The sequence below is a fragment of the Malaclemys terrapin genome, chromosome 5 (genome assembly GCF_027887155.1).
Source record: "Malaclemys terrapin pileata isolate rMalTer1 chromosome 5, rMalTer1.hap1, whole genome shotgun sequence".
Classification (NCBI taxonomy): domain Eukaryota; kingdom Metazoa; phylum Chordata; order Testudines; family Emydidae; genus Malaclemys; species Malaclemys terrapin.
In genome coordinates this window covers 102,192,891-102,213,738 of record NC_071509.1, presented here as the reverse complement: position 1 = coordinate 102,213,738, position 20,848 = coordinate 102,192,891, and the positions used below count along the sequence as shown (strand labels likewise).

At 40.8% G+C, this 20,848-nt stretch overlaps 1 protein-coding gene across 2 annotated transcripts in view; it reads right to left on the bottom strand.

Annotated features, from left to right (window-relative positions):
- The window catches only part of LOC128838280 (uncharacterized), a 60,347-nt gene that overhangs the window by 25,074 nt on the left and 14,425 nt on the right, over positions 1-20,848 (bottom strand). Inside the window, exon 2 of one of the 2 annotated variants that reach the window (XR_008445147.1) lies at positions 692-1,105. The exons of the other annotated variant lie outside the window; for it this stretch is intronic. The gene's annotated coding sequence lies outside the window, so the exon portion shown is untranslated. Of the gene's footprint in view, positions 1-691; positions 1,106-20,848 lie in introns of those variants that run through there. 2 annotated transcript variants of the gene reach the window in all.

Here is a 20,848-nt window from a genome sequence, read left to right as displayed (position 1 = left end):
ATATACCCTGAGAAGCCAGATTTGAAAATATGTCCCTCAGAGTCCTGGCTGACACTCCATCTTATTCTCCATCCCACTCCTTATGCATGCTAACAGCTTGTTAGGTTTCTTTTATTGCAGATGCACACTGAACAGAGGCTTTCATTAGCTTTCTACTATGATACCCAGCTCCCTTACCTGTGTTCACAAAGTTAATTTAGAGCTCTTTAAGCAGTACAAGTAGTTTAAATTTTTCCCCTCCATGTTCATTACTTTGTATTTGTTGACACTGAACTTCATTTGCTATCATATTGCTGATTCTATTAGCTAGTTTACGTTTCTCAGAAATTCCTCAAAGTCCTGTCTAGTCTTGACAAACCTAAAAAACTTTGCATCATCTACAAATTTTGCTACCTCACTACCCTCGCTTTTAAGATGATTAATAACTATATTAATCAACATAGGACCTCGGACAGAACTTTGAGACACCCTGCTGTTGACCTTTTGCCATGATGAAAATTGAACATTTAATCTTATTTTGCTTTCTGTCTCCTAACCATTTTTTTGATCCATGATAATATTTTGCATCTCATCACACAACTACTTAGTTTCTTTAGTAGCGTCTTGTATGGGATGTTGTCAAAGGCCTTTTGGAAGTCTAAATAAAGGACAACTGGTTGATATAATGTATCTATTATTTTATTGACTGAATTCTTTGAATATGAGAGACACCTTTCTTTTTCAGAAACAACACTGGTTAAAACCTATTATCTCATGATCTTCCAGGTTTTGTTGTTATATTTCTAATTTTTGCTTCAACCTATTTGCCAGGTACAGGTGTAAGACTTATTGGAGTAAGATGCACGCTGAACTAATGGCTGTTTTTAATAAGCGGTTGCATATTTTTGTTATCAGCTCAAACTTGAGTTCCTTCAGAATTCCTGGGTGAATGACATCTGGCCTGGTATGCAGTACTGTTGTAGTCGTCTTGGTCCCAGGATATTAGAGGCAAGGTGGGTGAGGTAATATCTTTTGTTGGACCAACTTCTGTTGATGAGGGAAGCAAGCTTTCAAACTTACACAGAGCTCTCCTTCAGATCTGGACAATGTACTCAGGGTCTAACAGCTAAATACAAAGTGGAACAGATTGTTAAGCATAAATAGTTAACATATATTTCAAGGGACTATTCAAGATGAAGGGCCTGTTAACACCCTTCCAAGCAGTGACGTACTGCTTTTAAATTATTGTATGCAGTGTAGTTGTAGCCATGTCAGTCCCAGGATAGAGACAAGTGGTGAGGTAATATCTTTATGGTCCAATAAAAGATATTACTTCACCCACCTGGTCTCTGCTTTTTAATGATCAGTTTGCTCCAGCACCACCTTTTGTGACACCCCATCCTCTGACACTACTTTGCTACCAGAAAAAAAAAGCAGAATTACTATTGTGTAACGGTCACCTCAAAGGAGGGGACAATAGGCAAACGGATAACTAACCTTATCTCTACCTATGCTGCAGATCTGATCATGCAAAGGTACTGGAAATACCCACTTTACCTGATGGAGTATTTTCAGCTTCTCTTCATTCACAATAACACGGAGCCCTTTGCAAATGCTAATTGAGCCTCACAATACTCCTGTAAGGAAGCAACCTCTACCAGGCTATTTTACAAAGGGGTAAGTGCAAATAGAGAGAATGAGGAGCTTGCCTCAACCACAGAGAAAATCAGTGTCAGAGACATATTAGAGTTCAAGCCTTCCTGGCATGCAGACCTATGCTGAAATCATTAGATCACCGTTTTTTTCTCACTACTTTGAAATAAAAATTGTATCTGCTGTAGCATTCTGGAATGTGCCTTGGAGACTGAAAGTCCTTGGGGAAGTTTTTTCCAATATATCGCAGATAAACACAATGGCAAAAATTTGCAGAAGGGTTTTATGCTTCTATCTTTGTGTGTTCAATTAGTGTCATCTTATACCCAATTCTCAGTGGTCCTGAAGACCCATAGCTCCTATTCATATCCGCCGGAGATGCAGATCTTCACTGCCTCTGAGAATCAGGGCTTGTCTATACTTACCGCGCTGGTTCGGCGGCAGGCAATCGAACTTCTGGGTTCGATTTATCGCGTCTAGTCTGGACGCGATAAATCGAACTCAGAAGTGCTCCCCGTCGACTCCGGTAATCCTGCTCGCCGCGAGGAGTACGCGGAGTCGACGGGGGAGCCTGCCTGCCGCGTCTGGACGGCGGTAAGTTCGAACTAAGGTATGTCGACTTCAGCTACGTTATTCACGTAGCTGAAGTTGCGTACCTTAGTTCGATTTGGGGGTTTAGTGTAGACCAAGCCTCAGATACAAGGTATCTCAAGTTGGGCCCCCAAAACCTGAGGACAACAAAATGAGTGAACCCTTCTGAAAATGTATCTGTATGTTTATTGTTTTTTTATACTAAATAGGCTGTAATCTCCAGGGCCTGACATTCTCTCTCATTTATCTGAACATTCTGCAGCAAGGTTATATTTCCATGAGCACTCACTGTGCATATATTTCCCTTGAGTCAATTCTTAAGACAACTCTTCTAATATGGTTTTGAGTTCAGCATGTCTGCCACTTTCTTTGCAGAGTTATAGTATCAAATTAACAATCACTGGTCAGTGTTCTAAAAATGAGCCCCTCCTAAAGGGAAAAAAATTCTATTCAGTATTGTTAGGGAGAGTAATGTTTAGTAAGTGCTTGAGAGGCAGATTGACTGGAGACAAGGCACAGCACCTATAAACTCTACTCAACTCAGAGTGAGCCTGTTCAGCCTCTGGAGGCTTCTGGCTCATAGGGGGCATTTAAAACACAGAAGTTAGAGTTTAAACACAATTTTCAAACTCAATTCCATACTAACATTACATCACTTCATTAGCATAGTCATTTCCTTGCTATTAACACAATACTTATCCTTACAGAGGAGATTTTTTAAAAAAGATTTTATTTTAAAAACAAATATTGTTTTATCTTTATATATAACCTCTAGCTGTACAGTGTAATGTATACACTAATGTGTTCGAATAATCCTGTCAAACTAATCATTTAGTCAAAGAATCATTTTATTAAGGTAATGTAATACATAAAATATCAAGGCATTTGGTTGACTGGCTGAAAAGAGGAGAAGGCCCTTGATCAAATCCTTAAAGCTGTTCACTGGAGGCTGATCCTGAAAAGGGCCGGGTGAGCACCTTCAACTCCCAGAACATTTCAGGGTCAGAGTTAAACAGTCAAAGGAATAAAGACCCAATAGAACAAAATGCTGTGCACATTCTGGGCTGTGTGTGCTGAGATCCCTCAGTTCTCCTCAATGTCAATAGGAATTGAGGATGCTCAGCATCTTGCAGAACCAGGCTTTAACTGCACTACATTCAATTGCATAATCTGAAATGGAAAAGAACCTCCGTCACCCAATAGCTGCAGGCACAATCTGGTTTTGTATCACTATATGCCTACAGACTGGAGCAAGTGAAACTCCGTGACATCAAATGTTGCTTCAAAGAGAAAATGAAGTGTATTTAACCATGTTGGTTTTGCCTTTCTGCACACATTGAACAGCTACAATTGAAGGGCCTTTGACCACAACAATTTTTATTAGAATAGCTTCTCTCACATCTGCTGTCTTCTCAGACTTTACATTATTTTCACTTACCAACTTCTTTGGGGCATATTCCAAACTGGTTATGGGAAAAAAAGTACCTCTATTCCTCCTGATTGCTATTAACCAGTCACCTTATTCCTTTTTGTTAATTTTAACAATAACAACAAGGATGTAGGTGCAGCTATATTGCCTTCTGCTTTACCAGCAACTATTTCTATTCATCTTTCAAAGCATTTTTTTCAGCACACTCTCTCTGAGAATCATGAACTAGCTCTCTGTTTGATAAAGGTTTCTATCTTTTTTGGTGCACAAACAAAGGGTCTGGGACATAGGCTCTGGCCCAGGATCTTTTTAGTAAATCTAATCTAAAAATCTGGAGTTTTTACTAAGTGGAAATGACCATTGAGCAATTCTGCACTGTTTATAATTAATAGTGACTTCTTATTAACATTTCTAATGCTTGCTGGAAAATAAAATGGTGCCGTGCAGCACTGCAGGGGCAATAGTCAATTTTAAACAACTTCAAATTTGTCTGTCTACTTAATTGTTCTTCTTGGAACTGTCAATTAAGGTTGTTCCTTCTGTCACTTGATTAAATGGATAGTAGAGTATGTGCTCTCTTCTAAAGAAACAAATGGTTACTTAGAATGCTTTAGGAAATCTATCATGTAGTGCAGGGGAGGGCAAACTTTTTGTCTTGAGGGCCGCATCGGGTTTCGTAAATTGTATGGAGGGCCGGTTAGGGGAGGGGGTCGTGGTCCGGCCCCCACCTCCTATCTGCCCCCCCCCCCCCGGACTCCTGCCCCATCCAACCCCCCCTGTTTCCTGACAGCCCCTCTGGGACCCCTTCCCCATCCACTCACGCCCGCTCCCTGTCCCCTGACTGCCCCCGGACCGCGCTGCCCCATCCAACCCCTCCTCTCATTCCTGATGGGCCCCCTGGGACTCCTGCCCCATCCAACCCCCCCTTCTTCCTGACTGCCTCCCCGGGACCCCTGTCCCCATTCAACCCCCTGTTCCCCCCCAACCGCCCCGACCCCTATCCACACCCACACCCCCAGACCACTGCCCCGAACTCCCCTACCCTGTATCCAACCCCTCCTGCTCCCTGCCCCCTTACTGTGTTGCCTGGAGCACTGGTGGTTGATGGTGCTACAGCTATGCTACCACCGCTGCTGCCACCACGCAGCACAGAGCACCAGGTCAGGCTGGGCTCTGCAGTTGCACCGACCCAGAAGCTCACAGCCCCGCCGCCCAGAGCATTGCGCAGAGCGAGCAGCGGAGCGAGCAAGCTGAGGCTGCAGGCAAGGAGGAACAGCGGGGAAGGGGCCGGGGCTAGCATCCCGAGCCAGGAGCTCGGGGCCGGGCAGGACAGTCCCGCAGGCCGGATGTGGCCCATGGGCCATAGTGCCCACCCCTGATGTAGTGGAACTATTTGTAAATTCACTGATACAGTGTACGTTGAAGAAAGTTAATCAAAACAACTTCTATTATGCTTTGCAAAGGCAGCTCTCAGGAGATAGATGCACTGAGGGCCCAAAGTAGGGCATCCAATTCGAAAATCAAACTCAGGAACTAGTGGTAGAAAAAAATGCTAACGTAAGACAAATGAACAAAAGAATAAACACAACCCTTCTGAGATCTAAGGGGGGAACTGGCACAGAAGGAAAACATATACAAATATGTTTCCATGGGATCCTGGAATTCAAAGCAGATATGTTTCTAGAGTTTGATGAACTCAATAAGTGGGTGTGAATAGCTTCTGTTTCTTTATACAAGTTATACATTTCAGTATAGTTTGTAGGAAAGTCTGTCTGCCTCTGCCTATATACATGTGTACACATGCATACACTCTCTCTTTCTCCTTTCAGGAATAAAACACAATGTTTGGAATTCCTGGAAATTCAAAGTTAAGGTTACACTTTAAAAAAAAAAAGACAAAGATTAGAAAGCATGAAAATGCGGTCATCCAAGCATCTGAACACTGCACCTGTTTCCATCCACAGCGCAGTCTAAAACTCCAACTTCAAAACTCACAAACTCACTGGATTACTATTTATATTACAGCAGTCTCCAACCACTATCCAGGTCCAATTGTGCTAGGAATTGTGAAACTCATATACTAAAAGATAGAATTAGCAGTCTAAATTTACAAGAAAGACAAATTGTAAGAGGGGAAACAGAGGCATGAAGAGGTAAAGTGTCACATAGCAGGGCAGTGGCATAGCTGGAAACAGGGCCGGCTCCAGGGTTTTTGCCGCCCCAAGCGAAAAAAAAAAAAAAAAGCTGCGATCGCGATCTGCAGCGGCAATTCGCTCCAAGTGGGAGTGAGGGACCGTCCGCTGAATTGCCACCGAATAGCTGGACGTGCCGCCCCTCTCCAGAGTGGCCGCCCCAAGCACCTGCTTGGCAAGCTGGTGCCTGGAGCCAGCCCTGGCTGGAAACAGAACCTACCTCTCCTGACTCTCAGACCAGTGCACTGCCAGTGTAATAATTTCTTTTCCCACTAAAGCAGCATTTGAAGCATTCTATCACTCCCAGAAAAGTACTTACGCGTTCTTTAAGACAAAATTGCTAGTAAAAGACTTACCAATTCAGAACAATGATTTGTGATGATTCCCCAAAAGCATATAGTATGGATTCCAAATGTTATGATCTAGGCCTGGTTGACATCTAACACCTAATTATGTTACTCGGGGGAAGGGGAGGGGGATTCAGGCACCTGAGCGACATAGTTAAAATGACCTAAGCATCGGTGTAGACAGCGCTAAGGTGACAGAACTATTCGTCCATCAACCAAGCTACTGCCTCTTGGAGGGTTGGATTAATTACAGAAATGGAAAAACACCTTCTGTCACTGTAGCAAATGTCTGTTACAGTACTATAGTGATACTTTGTATCAGCTGTAGTATAGACATAGCCTCATTAGTCTACACATGCAGATGCTATAAATATGATCCCAGAGTCTATGCCAAGTGCTTTGCACTGTTCTCATCAAGTGTGTGTAAGGGAAATAGCTGGGAGGCATAGAACTGATACCCCACCCCTGGGTGGAAGGGTGGTCCTAGGAGGTTGGGTAGGTGACCATGCCATCCTTTTGCCCCAGCAATCCCTGGCAACTAGAATGGCTCTTTGGGGCTATAGGCAGCAGAGTGTAATTTAGAGCAGCACTGAGGATGCTCTAAATGACAATGGGAACAAGACCAGCCCCAACCCAGGCTTCAGACTGGAAGATTGCAGATGTAATTTTATCCCAGCTTCCCCTCTTTACCCTAGTTGTACCAACCATAACTTGACTGCAGTTGAGAATATGACCCATATTGGGATCTACAAACCTCCTAAAGGGCCCAAGCCACAAGATGTTAAGCCCGTTCAACTCTCAATGTTTGTCCTTTGAAAGTATCTCACTACTCTGTGAATGCAGAGACAATGCTTGCTGCTAATCTGTATACCTCTAAAAACACTGGTTCCTAGAGGAGTCGACTGAGATCTGATATAGTGATGAAATTCCCAATTCTTATTTTTCTGAGACGCATCAACACCCATGGTGATAACTTCTTTGATGCAATGGCCCCAAATCTTTTCTCCACACTTTCTGAAGATAATCTTAGTGAACCCCTACATACAGCTATTCATGTCCTGGAACTTATTTCTGGACTGCCTGTGGCTCCAGAGAAGCCCCCCATGATGGAGTAACCACTACTTCCTCTAGACAGAAATTAAAACCTTTCTGGTCTTCAAGTAAGAAGAAGCAATCATAGTGGACTGCTGCTGGAAGCTCAAAATATCCTTGCAGATAACTCCACACTTCCAAAAAGCTTTGGGATAGAATATTTAGTAAATCTAGCAAATTTAGTAATGATTTGGTTAATAACTAGCCACAGCCATTAACTCTCTGGGACTCAAGAAACGCCTCCCTCTCCATCACCCCAATAAATCTCTGTGGTTCTCTGGTGACCTGTGACAGAAGCAGAAAGGAAGAAAACCCAAGCATCAGTGATGCCCTGGTTGTGGAACAAGCAAAGAAATTCTTCTTTTCCTTCACCATAGCAGCTTACTAGAACATCTCCACTGAACTATTCTGGACCATTAACCACATTGTTAGCGCCAATACCTCCATTCAATTCCAGAACCCAGCACATCCTACTGTGAATTATCAACCCACTTCTCAGAGGAAATCATTTAAATCTGAGACGGCCTTTCAGGACACCAATAACCATTCAACAGATGAAGGCCTGATGACATGGTGCCTTCCCTTATTGCCCCTTCACACAGCAGGACAACATCCTAGAAGCACTATAGGAAAACCAAGCCACCACCTGCAACTCAGATCCATGCTGTTCTTGGCTAGTGAAAGCGTCAGGAATACCTTGGAACCATTACTAGCAGAGATCACCACCACCTTCTTTAGAGGGAGGAAACCTACCTCACACTTTAGAATGCCATATCCTGACCAACATTTAAGTTTAAGAGATGCCTTGGCAAAATTTACCTCTCTAACTAATTCCCAGTAACTGCCCAATCCTGATCAGGACCCTAGAGTGTTAAGTAATGACAAATGCCTTTTTTGGCTACAGTTGATATAATCAAAGCTAAACAATGACTGCTCTGTTTTGTCTTGCAAAAGAATATACTCAAATGCACTCATCAGTATAAAATGACTGCTATGTAACCGTATGTTAAGTCTGTAGAAAGTGGAGTTTTTTAAGGAAGATTTTTTTTTTGCTAGCTCAAGTTTGTTTGTTTGTTTGTTTTGTTTGTTTACAGAGAAGACAATTTTGTCTGAAAACATTTCCTGATGGAATTCTTGGAAAGAATTAGAATTCTTTTCTTTTAATAACAGACAAGGCCTGAGTTGACAATCTGATCCTTGAAGAGTTAAACTGAACCTGAAGTTTGCCTAATATTTGAAGACTTTTGATATATGTGTTTTTTTTTTCTGTTTGAATGGAAAAAACTGGCTTTAGGCACATTGCAGAGAGCACATTTAATAGCCTCTAATGGAGGACCAGAGTGAAGCAACAATAACCTTTCTTCCTCCATTGTCTGTAACTGATACAACCAGAATCCTCTGTCTCTTTCTCTCTGATCTCCCTTACACTGATAAATCCATAGAATTGTCTGAACTTGCTTAAAATATACGGCATTCAAAAAAAAGAGAGCGAGAGAGAGAGAGAGAGAGAACTTCGTCCACTGTGATGTGCATGCGGAAGGTAGCCTCTTAGTTATTCTGCTCTTCTGCTGTTGAATCATCAAATCTGGATTGTAAAAGCAGGCAACACACTGTTACAGACTGTGGTAGTGGGAGTATAGCTCTCATTTGGCAACTTGCTGTTATCTGGATGTTCCCTAGAAAAGCTTAGATAAATTGGCAAAACCTTCTCCATTTCCTGTCACCAACATAATTTCATAGACTGAATAGATTAATTATCAGCATATGGGCTAATGGTAATTAAAACTCAGAGGCGTGCGTATTTGAAAGGAGATGAAAAACTACAGTCATTAGATTGGGGGTGGGGGGTAGGGAGGTGAAGTGTGGCCTACAGATGGATGCAGCCTACAGAGATACAATGTAACTCATTGCCAAGGCAAATTAGATCAAGCAGGGTAATCTCATGCTGGGATTTGCAGTCTGTGATGATTGCACTTCTGTGTATGGGCTTCTGAATAGAAATGCTTTATTAGGGTGGGCCCATCTTATTAATAATAGTTTGTTGAAATATAGCATGATTCATACAAGTATCTCAAACCACTTTATCAACATTAATGATTTAAGTCTAACAGGGAGGTAAATATTAGTATACCTGTTTTGCAGCTGACTAAACTGAGGCACATATAGAGGTTAAATTACTTGCCCATTGTACATTTTACATAATCAATTCCTTAGGACAGGACCTATCTTTTTTATAACTTGTTTATATGATGGTTGTTGCTTAATAAATAATAAGTTACAAAAATAATGAATGACAAAGCTCACCCAGCAAGTCAGCAGCAGTGCTAAGATTAGATACCAGAAGGCCGGCCTCCTAGTCATGTGCTCTAGCCATCAGACCACACTGTCTTCCCATTGCCTTAAACATTAGACAATAATGGGAGCAAATCAAATGGAAACATCATTAAAAACTCCTTTTCTGTGCTGTGAGAGAACTGCAGTATAGAGATCCCTGTGTGTGAAACTGTCTATGGGTGTGTTAAATACTGCTTTCGCTTGGGCCATTAGCCTCACTTAATATCATCCCTGCTCCAGGGCATCAACTCTTGCTTCCTGTCTTTTTGTAAGTATTATATTCCTGATCCTTGTACCACATCTAGAAGTTGATCTGTGAGATGTAAAATCTTCCTTACCATCAGCAGGACAATTCAGACACACAGGAATGTGATCTCTAAGTGAGAATGATCCCCCATATCCGGAATGAAGTCTTCATGCATCCCATAGGTCTGGCTACGCATGATCACTCTTTTACCAATGGATATTAGAGAACAACAATTGTCAGATCTGGCTTCACTCCCAAGTCGTGCATGGCCTTTGCTGGTGCATGGTATTTGCTTTCTGTGTTCTCAGACTGACATTTCAATACAGACCCTGACTACGAGAATAGTGCTGGCAGCTGGAATAGTGTAGGGTGAAGTGCTTTTTCAGTATTTCCTATCTGTTAGCTACCCTTCATTCTATAACCTGAGTGAGTGTGTGTGTGCACAAAAAAGTAACAGCTAGAAAATATCAAAATAATGTTTTCCTTTCTAAAGTGACTGCCTGTTGTTTTTCTCTCATATTTTGAGTCCATCTGTGTCTTCCCTGGCTATGGATATGCAGAGATGTCTGCCTAATTTTGTATGAGTGAGTATTTACTTCGAAGGGGAAGTTGGAACCTGCCAAGGAATAATTGTCAAGGCCCTTTTTTGTTTTCCTTTTTATATCTGTTATTTTTGAACTAAAAGGGTTTGGCTCTCCTGTCTCACCAGTGTAAATCTGGATTAAGTTCATGGAGTTACAGTGTAGACACCAGTGTAAAGAGAATCAGGCCCTTAAAGCACAAGACAAATGTATCCCCCCCACAGCATATCCATGTATTTTATTTGATCATATACAAAGACTGGGTCTACACTAATTCTTTTTCTTCCTCCCTTCCTTCCCCCTTCAACATATTTCTAACAGTATGGCAGCTCCACACATGATAGCAATTTCAGAGGGCTACATTAGACAAGTCCCCTGGGTACAGCCAGTCTTTTAACCAATGTGTCTTCTAGACCTGGTCAGGGCAGAGCAAGATGACACAGATGTCGTGTCTCGTATACTAGCTCTTCCACTAGAGCTAGTACTAGTGGAGCTGCCCTGGTATTAGAGTAATGGCTGAACGAGTCCCGCACCTGCCTGGAAAATTCTTTTTGTGAAAGCTGAATCATGGTATAAAGAAAAACACAAACAATATTTCAGTAAATTTTTCAATCTGAAATAAAAAGAGTGGCATTATCAGCCTGAGTTGTCACTTATTGAGGGTATTGATCTTGGCACGATCTAGGTGCAGAATACCCAATGAAGTCAAATAGGTATTATGAGTCAACTTCTGTGTTCTGCTATACTGGTGTAATTCTGGGGCAACCCTGATAAAATCAAAGCAATTACTCCAAATTTACACCAGCTTAACGGAGAGTAGAATTTGACCCATTATGTGCGGATGATTACAGGGTACGGTTCCTTTCGCTGTCACTGGACAGTAATTGAAAGGATAATTGTACAGTTGATTGCAGTGATTAGTCCTGGTGTTTTTGAGGCCATTTCTTTTCCTAATCCAGGATGTGGTATATAATAGCTTTTGAAAAGTTATTGATAGCAAGGAAATTAGGCATCATATCCAGCCATTATTCTTAATGTGTGACACAGTATGGTGTGTGCTGTTCACAAAGCAGGACAGCTAGATGCCTTAACGACAACTAAAAGCAGGATTCTAATTAAGTTACAAGATTTTGAAAATGACAAAACTCCCATTGGCTTCAATAAGAACAAGATCAGACATCAGATTTTGATATATACAGTACAAGCTTGCTCTTGTGATATTTCCAACCCAATTTTGCAGACCAGGAGGTTTAGGACTTTACATAGTTCAGATAAGGTTCAGATAAGTACCCAAACTTTGATATGTTTATCAGAGCCCAAGCTCTGAAACTTTAGAGGGTCACTCCTCCGTACAAATTACCCAACTGACTTTTGGTTCTTTGCTTTGTCAGTTCAGTTCTATTGATCTCATTTATCACAAGACAGCCAATAGTATTAAAAAGCAATACATTTTATGTTCCAACTCTGCAAGAGATGTGGAGCATTTCCTGAGAGAAGGGGCTTGCTTAATACCTACAGAAAACCATGTCACATACTGACAACACTACACGCTAAAAATGTTGCAGGGTATGGTAGGCAACTCAATATGTGACTTAGCTGCTTTGTGGGAGGGAGGTCTGTTACTGTGATAATTAGGATTATGAGGTCTTGATGGAAGGCAAAATCTTTCATCCAAATCTCTCAGCTGTATTTTTTTTAAAGAAATATTGCTCTTGGTTATGTTTTTTTTCCCTTTTGTTTTGAAGTTTACATCTAGAAGCTGCCATTCATTCTTAACAAGTGAAAGTAGTTTATTTGAAATAAAAGGGCACTGTGATATGAGATGCTCAAGCTGAATAAAATGCAAATAGTAAACTAACAACATAAATGTTTTTGCTCTCTCAGGACCAAATTCTATTCTCAGGCACACCAATATAACATCTGGTTTAAATTTCCAGTGTGAGAGAACTTTGTGCATAGCACTGGAAATACAGAATCATGTGATTTAACTGAAAGACTGGGTTAGATTCTTATCACAGTTACACTGGTACATAGCTAGAGTAACTTGCAGATTTACATTCATCTAAATGTGATCACAGTTTGACCCAATATGTTTAAAATGCAAAGCTATCGCATCTTAGCTACCAATGGTATGCAACTGAGCATTACGTAAGCAGCTTAGTATCTAGTAGTGTATCCTATATATAACCCTTTCTAAGATTCCTTTCTGGATGAAATGGCAAGTCTTCTTCCTAGAGGTGTATTCTCTGGGTTTGCAAGAGCTCCTTCTTAAAGTCCCACCACCAAATGGAAGGCAAGGTTTCCTATGAAGGTGTTAGACTCTCTCTTGGTACTGTTAGATCATTCCTACCAGATAAAATTAATCTGCAGGATTCATGCTTTGAAGAGCACTATATTTGCTTTGGAACATAACAAGTGGCAGGTATTTTCAAAACAAAATTAGGTTTCCATACAAGGTTAAAAATATTCACTAGGCCCTCTCCTGTGTCAAACTGCAAAGCTGAATACTGCCATGTTATCAATACAGCTAGTATATTTTTCAGAAACAAAGTATAAACATGTAGCTAATGCACTTAATATAACTTTGCTGAGGACTTTTGCTTCCTTTCTTGGTTATGGTTATGAGAAAGTGTTTGTTTAAATGAGGGGAATGAATAGATTCCCCAGACTCCTCTCCTCTGCCAGCACACACATGCCTCTCTGCATGTTGTGTAACAGAGGGTGAAAAGGAAAACAAATGTGGATCCTCTTTTTAAAATATTTGCAGCATACCACTGCTTCTCCCTCCTGTAAATGTACACTTAAGGCATGATCAATAGGAGTTTTACCACTGACTTCAACAGAAGTCAGGTTTAGTCTCCCAGAATAATCAGAAAAGTCTTTGATCTTAATTTTGCTTTCACACTGGCATGAATCCAAAGTAACTCCACTGTGTCTCTCCTAGTGCTTTTATGTAAATGTTGAATAGGATGGTGGAAAAGATAGTAATCTGTGGAACTCCACAGGTGAGAGCTCTGGAGGTAGAGGTACAGTTTCCCACTACAAGCCACTGGCATTATTAAAAATGGAATGGTTTGAACTATTTGATTCTAGTTGCCACTGATACCCACTGCTTGGTCTCTGATATGCCCCAGCAGGAACTCATGATTGGCAGTATCAGATGCTATAGAATGATCCACTACAATGAGTATGGATGTTGCCCATTGTCCATGGCTCATGGGAGATCATTCAACAATGGGAACAGCACCATCGCTTTGGTGCCTCTATGTTTCCAGTGTGAATCCAGGTTGATAGTAATTAAAACTTGTTACCATCTGAAGGCTGTTTGGTAGCATGTGGGAAATGAGTTTTGTGATCACTCTCCAGTGGATAAGTGACACATAAAAAAGCTACTACCATAAATGTCATGAATTGGCAAACTTGTTGATAGTCCTTAGGGACACCAAGGATTTGGATAGGCCTGGACATTGAACACTCCTTTCAATAATATAATTAGTACATCCAAGCTATTGTTGCGGCATGTTGGATACACCTACACTGCAAAAAAATCCCTGTGGCAGTGAGTCTCAGAGCCCGATTCAACTAACACAGGCTAATGAGGCTCAGGCTATGGGGCTAAAAGTAAGAGTGTAGATGGGCTCTGAGACCTACTCCCCGCCTCCAGGTTTCTGAACCAGACCACCAGCCCAAGCAGAATGTCCACACTTCTATTTTTAGCCCTGTAGCACAAGCCCTGTGAGCCCAAATCAGTTGACCCAGGCTCCAAGACTCACTGCCGCAGGTTGGTTGGTTTGCAGTGTAGACATCCCCACTGACACTACTGTGCACTATGGAGAGGGACCCACACAACTTGCTGTATCTGGTCTGAGGGTAAGTAGAGTGCTTCAGTCTCTAGCCATGTCAAACCAGCATCCTTCACCAAGCACCAAAAATTCACACACAAATAAAGTAGCAGGCTTGATGATGATCTACTGCTTTTCCTCTTGTCTCCAATTTCCAGCCCTGGTGTCTCTCACGAAAGGTCTTCTAGTTACACAAGAGAGCACAAAATAGACAAATTACTTTCTAACAGCCACATGGGTACTATCACCAGCTCCTCAGGAGTCTGATTCAGAAGATAATACGACAATTGTATTTATTAGCTCTGGATCCCTTTGATCTGAACTTCTATTTCATCTCTGTATGTCAAACATCTGTGGATGATGATCCCTTAAAAACTCTGGCAGCTGGCTAGAAAGCAGATGCAAGTGAATGCATCTGCATTCCAGATAGCTAAGCTGTATGAGTGACTTTGCTGATGTGTCTGAGGAACACACTACCTGTCAGCTGTTTGACAGGATGAATTGTAAGGAAGATCCAGGAGAGACTATTGGAGAAAGGCCATGGCACAATTCAAAAGCATTTTTTTCTTGCCACTCCTCTCTTTTTATGTATTTGCTCAGACTGCTTGAGTTATTTCTCCTCCATCATATAAGGGAAGTGCTGGTGAAAATTAACAAAACAGCAGGTACAGCCCCAAGTATTGATTTTTGAATAATTTCTTTGGATATTGAATATACAATCACACACTTTTTCAGATTATCTCACTACCCCTGTGTATTAATCCAGGAGTACTCATGCAGATAAAGTATTTCTATTTTGCTCTGCTACTGATTTATAAGCAATATGATCTGCACTACAACTAGCTTCTCTATGACCAATTATGTATTTTCCAGACGAGAACATTATTGTTTATTTTAGAGATGTTCTTTTCCTGAATTGTTTTCTTTAAGCTGCTTTGTTTCATTTTATTATACAGAGCTTGGTAATTAATCTACCCTATTGAGGAATAAAACATCAGCAATAGTTTTCTTTCCATTTTGGGGCTAAGTCCAGGTTAACCTGAAACCCAATTGCCTTTTTAGACAGCAACAAAGAAGGGCAAATAATGAGAATTATTTGTGACTATATCTAAGGCTTTTGCATTTGAGTTTGCGGCTCTTTTTGTTTCACTTTCATGGATGTTTGTGTGAGCAAAGTTTTGTTGGCACAAATGGAAGTGTAGAGTGAATTTCAGGCTCATAGCAGAGATTCATCTCCAAATTTGTTTCTTGATTAACGAAATTCATTCTGGCAGAATCAGAGATTTTTTTTAAAGGTCAAGTCATTCAGGCAGTGAACAGAAACACTACTATGTATATAATAAAAAGGCACAGTCCTTGCCCCAAGGATCTTACAATATCTGAGGAGAACACACTGAGTTCAAGAGATTGCTGATAACTACTAGCATTTTTATTAGGATCTGATGGCATTATATTGATGTTAGTGTTTGTGAGCCTAATGGAAGAAGTATTTTTTGCAAGAGGAATTTGAATGAGAGAAGTTAGGACCTGGTACACAGGAATACAAGACTTTTTCAGGCCTCAGCAGTAAATAATGAATTAGAATAGGAAAAGGAAGAGAAGGAGATGTTGAAGCTGGCATCAAGCAACAATAGAGATATAATGGGATGGAGTAGTGCAAAACCTTGAAGAGGTAGACAAGAACTTTCATCTTAATTTAGTAAGGGCTTTGAAGGGTGGGAGTTACACGATAGGAGTGTTGGACAGGAAGAAAAATTTGGCTACTTCTTTCTGGAAGGGACCAAGCTGGGGAATAGGGAGGCCAGTGAGATATCTGGATTCTAAGATATGGAGCTATGGGAGTGATTTTGGAGTGGCAGGTGTAAAATAGTTGAGAACAGTGTTAGCAGAGGGCGAGAACTGAACTTCACCTTGACAAAAAAAAGGCATTTTACTCCTATTTCTTTTCACTAGAGTATCAGCATCTTCTAGGAACTATTGTACTCCATTCACTAGCACAGCTCTTCAAAAGCAGCAGGAATCCCGAGAAGCTCAAATAAAAGCTTTATTTTTGTGTAGGAGAGGCTGCTGTGATCTGAAGTTTCCCTGCTGTGACAGAAAGGAATCCAACTGTCCTAATGCCTTGAGCCACTTTCAGTGAGAAACAGCTGAACCCCCAGGCAGAGACATAGTAAAGAAAAAACAGCACTGTATTTCAGCTGAGAGCTCAGCAGAACGATATCTGTGTCCAATCCATATTCTAAAATAAGGAGTGAGGGCAGCTCAGCTTTCTTGTAGCTTTCACTTCAACTTTACTGACAGGTCAAAAAACTGCTCTTTTTCTTTACTTTCCCTCGTCCCCCAGCCTTTTTCTTTTGGTTTCTGAAATATTCTTAAAAGGATCAGGAAATGGAATTAGTGTGTATAAATAGTAATACTCCTTTCAGATAAATTATCTGCTCTCAGGTAGTTTAACAGCAGCCATCAATAGGGCTGCAGTTTTGTAACTAAGAGGAGAATTTGATTCAGTCACTTTAAAAGTGCCATGACTCAAGGTAACATGAAGGTTTCTGACTCATTTAAGCTAGGGATTGATAACAAAGTGGACTGACTAAAATAAGAGACCATCTTTCACCTTCATTCAAAAATTTGGACTGTTCCTTTTCAGAACTTTCAACAAAGTCTGGTTGTGTTTTTCTTTCTTTCACCGTTTTTCATTTTCAGATCCTTCTGTGCTTGTGCTTCCAGCCAGGCTGCTCTTGTGATATTTTTGGAAGTAGCAAGTACTGGAAAGGTAAGGGGAAAAATTCTGTTCTCGTGAGATTTTTCAGCTCATTTTGCCAAGCCAAGAGGTTCAGATTAGCATTGTTTTGTGCTAAGGCACACTGTGAGATGCAAGAAATTCAGATACATGTGACGTTGTGCAGTCTATATGGTTTTATAAAAACATGATAATAAGTGAATATAATGTAACTGGGATAGTTTTATAAAGATTTGATAATAGGTGAATATAAAGTGAATATGCTTCGTGCAAAAGGTCTCTTGTAAGGTATCATTACAAAGCTCATAATCTACTGAGTGTGATCATCCTATTTGTAGAAATGTACCACTCTTGTACCTAAAACTAGAAATATAAAACATAACTCTGAGGGCCTATTGTAATTATGTAAAGTGTGGGCCATTAATGATGGTTTGGAATCTTGATGACTCCCATTAACCAGGACCATTGTCTGCAGATGGCCGTGTTTACCTGTTAGTCTTCCTGTATATGTGTGTGCTGGCAAGTGGGCAATGAAGTCTTGCAGTGACATGTGATCATGTCACCTGAACTGGAATGCATCTTTAACCTGGTGCTTTTCCAGTGAGGGGGGGTGAAAACCCAGAGGGACAAAGGGTTCCTGCCTTATGCAAAAGATATATAAAGGGATGGAAGAGAACAAAGGGAGAGAGGAGCCATCATGAAGAATCCCCTAGCTATCACCTGAGCTGGAACAAGAGCTGTACCAGGGGAAAGAATTGTGCCCAGGCCTGGAAGGTGTCCAGTCTGAGAAAAACTTACTGAAGCATCTCTGAGGGGGAGATTATCTGTATTTAGTTTGATTAGGCATAGATTTGCGCATTTTATTTTATTTTGCTTGGTGACTTACTTTGTTCTGTCTGTTACTACTTGGAACCACTTAAATCCTACTGTCTGTTTTTAATAAAATCACTTTTTATTCAGTAATTTACTCAGAGTATGTATTAATACCTGGGGAGCAAACAACTGTGCATATCTCTCTATCAGTGTTATAGAGGGTGAACAATTTAAGAGTTTGCCCTGCATAAGCTTTATGCAGGGTAAAACGGATTTATCTGGGTTTAGACCCCATTGGGAGTTGAGCATCTGAGTGCTAGAGACAAGCACACTTCTGTGAGCTGTTTTCAGGTAAACTTGCAGCTTCGGGGCAAGTGATTCAGACCCTGGAGTCTGTGTTGGAGCAGGCGGGAGTGTCTGGCTCAGCAAGACAGGGTGCTGGAGTCCTGAGCTGGCAGGGAAAACAGGAGCAGAGGTAGTCTTTGCACATGGGGTGGCAGCTCCCAAGGGGGTTTCTGTGATCCAACCCATCACAGTTCATTTCCTGGCTCTGCTATGAACTTCTGATATGAGCTTGAGAAAGTTAGATTTCTCCGTGCATCAGTTTTCCCTATCTATCAACTGGGGATAATATTTATCTCTTCACAGGAGTGTGAGAAGATAAATTAATTTGTTTGCTAGGCACTCAAATATACAGTTATGGAGGCCATAAAAGTATTTTAGAGAAATAGTTTGGCCAAGTTTTCAGCCACACGTTAGACTTTAATTGCACTAAAAGATGTGCTCTAGTGACTGCTTGCTGGTTTATATAGTGCCACTGGGTGCTTCAAGCAAGGCCTGAGGAAGAGATGTTGCCCAGACTGGCCTATAGTGCAGCTTATGGTGGTCATCTTCTTCCTGTACATACAGAGTGAGGACAAACCTGATCAACTGCAGATTTTTACTGCCAAGTGAGTTATATCCAGTTGTCAAGAAAGAGATGAGTTCAATCAAATATTTTGGTGGTGCTGACCTATTATTTTAAAAAACTAATAAACTTTCAATGCAAACTAAGTAGCTTTTGAAAAGTTACCAAAAAAGTCCTGGGCATTGCACATTTTCATCACATATTGTAAATTTGCCTAAAATCTATGTTTCCAACCCTTCTTCTCTGTATGCTCTTAATCATTCATTTATATCAGTGTATATGACTGTAAAGTGTCTATCTGGAGCTCTAGATGCCATAAAATCTTAAACACATAGACATATCCATCTGGATCTATAGTTTTTTTGTGGTACTTTTAAATATATTTTAAAAAGTATCACAAAAAAATCTCACAACCCACTACAAATAAAACCCTCCCTTTAGCCCACCCTCAAACACCCCAGGCCCTAAAGGAAAGGATGGGGAGAACTAGAGTGTGTGAGTTACTCAGCTGTTCAGTGGCTGGAGAACTGATTAGTTAGGTCTTAGGTTTGTAAATACTGTGCTGAAATCAGTTCATTTTGTGAATTGTGACATATTGTGTCATATTTTATTTTTTCACTCCTCTCATGAAACTACTGGACCAAATTAGGCACAACAAGCACTCCTGTCTGCAAGGGACTCTCAGCCTCCTTCTTGCTTAAGATTTAGTTAAAACAAAAATTAAATACTTTTTTTTTTTCAACCACATTTCTGGCTAAAAGAGAAGAAAACTCTGCAGAGTTTTGCTACAAACAATTGTCTGACATAGCCAGCATCTTTGGCACAGCTGGGGGGAATTCCAGGCTTCTGAAGAGTCTTTTTGGCATTCCTAACTGATTCAAAACACCAGCTTCAACTAAAGTATATGCTTCTTATGTATCACTGTCCAAGTGTATCCATTTCTTTCTGACTGATTTGCTCTCCTTGGGTCTGATTCAGCTCATACTATTAGCATTGTCATGATTTACTATTTGTAGCACAGTAATGGCTAGAGGTGCCATCTGAGATCTGGGTCCCAGGGTGCTAGGCGCTGTACATGCACATGATAAGAGACAGTTCCACTAGTTATACACGTGTGTAAGTCAATTGATTTCAGTGGAATTACTCCTGATTAATGCCAGAATTATGGTCTTGCCGTCTTCAGTGACTGGGTCCTTTTTTTTTTTTTTTTTTTTAGCCATAGAACAAACCCTTTCCATGCACATTTATCCAATCTGCACATACAAGTACATGTTTCTGTGTAGGTCTGGGACTTTAAAAAATAACAAAAACTTGTCCCCATATTCATTTTGCTAAGGGTATGAAAACATGACTCCCGGAGTGCAAGATTCAAAGCACAAAATTCCACCTGTAGACTCAACTGCAGTTCTTCTTCTCTCCCCTTCCTAAAAAATGATTGTGCCGTGTTTCTCCTGCAGAATGGCGGCTCTATTTTCTTGGAAACGGCGTCTTTCTATCACATGTCAGTGAATGATTTCTATATATTGGGGACCTGGATGCCCTCAACCCTTGCTGAAGTGAATGGGATCTGAGGGAGTCCAGTATTTCCCTTAACATCTGGCAGGATCCGGTCCACAGTCTGGGGAGTCTTTTGGGGTCCTGTGGACACTATGGCCCAGTCCTCAAAGGTATTTAGTTATCTAATTCCCATTTATTTAAAATCAATGGGAATTAGCAGTCTAAATACCTTTGAGGATTTGGCCCTATATAAATATCAATTGTTAATGTAATTTTTGTTATTGGTCTAATGATAGCTTCTAGGTAACTTCATTTCTGCTTTATTCTTGAATGGACTTTGCACTTCTGAGCTTTGCTTCTTGTGGATGTGTGCTGTTCATGTTAAATAACATTTTACTATCAATTGCTTCCTGTGTTGGATACTATGCTGGCCTATTCACCAAAAGCGTTTTCAGCCCAAATGAAAGGCTTCTTCACAGGACTCTGACATAACAGCTCTCCACATGTTTTTCTACACATGATTCTGCTACATTTCTTGAAGGCATTATTGGTTTGCTTTAATGCAGCCCTGCCAAACTGTGCCCTTTAAGCCATTTATTGCTAG